This window comes from Propithecus coquereli, unplaced genomic scaffold (genome assembly GCF_000956105.1).
Source record: "Propithecus coquereli isolate 6110/MARCELLA unplaced genomic scaffold, Pcoq_1.0 Scaffold263, whole genome shotgun sequence".
NCBI classification, from domain to species: domain Eukaryota; kingdom Metazoa; phylum Chordata; class Mammalia; order Primates; family Indriidae; genus Propithecus; species Propithecus coquereli.
In genome coordinates this window covers 1,439,238-1,442,003 of record NW_012148208.1, presented here as the reverse complement: position 1 = coordinate 1,442,003, position 2,766 = coordinate 1,439,238, and the positions used below count along the sequence as shown (strand labels likewise).

The 2,766-nt window shown below is 48.9% G+C and overlaps 1 pseudogene; it reads left to right on the top strand.

The window, feature by feature from the left end:
• The first annotated feature begins 399 nt into the window (after window positions 1-399).
• Window positions 400-1,704, top strand: LOC105812802 (annotated as a pseudogene).
• Window positions 1,705-2,766: the final 1,062 nt, after the last annotated feature.

Below are 2,766 nucleotides of genomic sequence, written 5' to 3'. Positions count from 1 at the left end.
TGTTAACAGCATTTTATGTTGATATGTCCTACAGTAACTTTTTAAATGAAATTTTCACACCGTTAATAAGCAAATAACACTCCACATTACTGATATAAAACTTGTTTTAAACTTTAAAATAGCAATAGTAAAGAAAGACAAAGATGGCCACTATATAATGGTGAAAGGAAAAATCCAATAAGACTTAACAATTCTTAATATTTACGAGCATCAGCTGAGCAAAGCCCAGGGGTCCCTGAGCACCCGCTCTGGGTCTTTCCTCCCTCCCAGCCTGGGTACAGCCGGAGCGGCCCAAGCTGCAGGGAGGTGGCTGGCTACCTGTCGAGCTAGGGCGCAAGCGCATTCCAACCATTCCTCCGTCCCCACGTGTGAACCTTTCCGGAAACTGTTTCGAGAAAAATGCCCGAATTGAAGGCGACCCGAGGGGCCAGGGGTCAGGAAAAACATGCACCCCTGGCCGAGCAGATCCTGGCTGTGGACGCGGTGCCGACAGGGGCCCGGGAAAAGCGGCGGGGTCGCGGAACTGGAGAAGAGGACGAAGAGTCTGTCGGGCCGCGGCTGAGCCGACGGATTTTGCAGCAAGCGGCAGCAACAGGAGGAGCTCGAGGCAGAGCATGGGACTGGGGTCAGTACCGCGGCACCACGCGAACGCACCACGCGGCTGGGTCCAGGAGGGCCGCAGGATGGATCAGATGATGAGGATGAGGAGTGGCCCACCCTGGAGAAGGCTGCCACAATGACAGGAGTGGGCCGCCATGCAGAGGTGGTCGTGGACCCTGAGGATGAGTGTGCCACTGAGATGTTCATGAACAAGAACCCTCCTGCCAGGCGCACCCTGGCTGACATCATCATGGAGAAGCCGACTGAGAAGCAGACAGAGGTTGAGATGGTCATGTCAGAGGTGTCGGGCTTCCCTGTGCCCCAGCTGGATCCTCGGGTCCTGGAGGTCTACAGGGGGGTCCGGGAGGTGTTATCTAAGTGCCGCAGTGGAAAACTGCGCAAGGTATTTAAGATCATCCTTGCACTCTCCAACTGGGAGCAGATCCTCTATGTCACAGAACCTAAGGCCTGGACTGCAGCTGCCATGCACCAGACTACTAGGATTTTTGCCTCTGACCTGAAGGAACGCATGGCCCAGCGCTTCTACAACCTTGTCCTGCTGTCCAGGGTATGAGACGACATTGCTGAATACAAACGACTCAACTGCCACCTCTACATGGCACTCAAGAAGGCCCTGTTCAAGCATGATTCAAAGGGATCCTGATCCCACTATGTGAGTCAGGCACTTGTACCCTCTGGGAAGCCATCATCGTGAGTAGCATCATCACCAAGTGCTCCATCCCTGTGTTGTACTCCAGCGCGGCCATGCTCAAAATTGCTGAGATGAAATACAGTGGTGCCAACAGCATCTTCCTGCTACTGCTGCTGGATAAGAAGTATGCACTGCCTTACCAGGTACTGGACGCCGTGGTCTTCCACTTCCTGGGGTTCTGGACAGGGAATCGTGAGCTGCCAGTGCTTTGGCACCAGTGCCTCCTGACTTTGGTCCAGCGCTACAAGGCAGACTTGGCCACAGATCAGAAAGAGCCCCTCCTGGAACTGCTCCGGCTACAGACCCATCCACAACTGTCCCCTAAAATCAGGCGTGAGCTTCAAAGTGCAGTCCTCCGAGATGTGGAAGATATTCCCATCACCATGGAGTGAAGAAAACAGTCACCTGTCCTGATTGGAGGGGAGTGGGAAGACACCAGGTCCCCTGCTGGTGACTAAAGATGAGACTGAGCCTTAATGGGGGCAGACCCAGATCAGGGCCATGGTCACGGGGGCATGTGTGACTTCCAGCCTAGGAGAAGGAGGATGGAGGGCCTCGCTCACTCCTTCCTTGCTTCTAGGCCTACCTTCTGCTCAGTTCTGAGACCTGACTTGAGAGTGGACACCCCAGCATTCCCACTCCCCAGCTGGGACTTGGATTAAGTACTTTCTCTCTGGCTGTTGTCAAGTCACTGGGATGCCATAAAAACAGGCAGGTATTTATTGAAAAACAAACAAACAAACCAAAAAAACCCAACACAGAAGCACACAAATACATAAAGCAAATCCTGTTTGATCTAAATAACATGGTAAACAGTAATGCCATAGTAGCTGGGGATTTCAACACCCTACTGACTGAGCTGGACAGATCCTCCAAGAAGAAAATAAGCAAAGAAACAATGGACTTAAATAGAGCTCTAGAAAAAATGGGTCTAATAGACATCTGCAGAACATTCCACTCAAATAATGCTGAATATACATTCTTCTCATCAGCTCATGGAACTTTCTCTAAAATTGATCATATCCTAGGCCACAAATCAGATCTCAACAAATTTAAAGAAATAGAAATTATACCATGTATCTTCTCAGACCACAGTGGTATCAAATTAGAGATCCATTCCAACAGAAACACTCACCACTTCACAAAGTCATGGAAATTAAACAATCTATTGCTGAATGGCTATTGGGTCAAGGAAGAGATCCAGGTGGAAATCAAAAGATTCTTTGAACCAAATGATAATGGGGACAAAAGTTGTCAAAATCTGTAGAATACAGCAAAAGCATTCCTGAGAGGAAAACTAATAGCATTAAATACTCACATCCAAAAGACAAAAAGCTCACAAATCACCAAACTAATAAACCATCTCAAGGAACTGGAAAAGGAAGAGCAAATTAATTGTAAACCTAGCAGAAGAAAAGAAATAACTAAGATCAGAGAAGAACTAAAAGAGATTG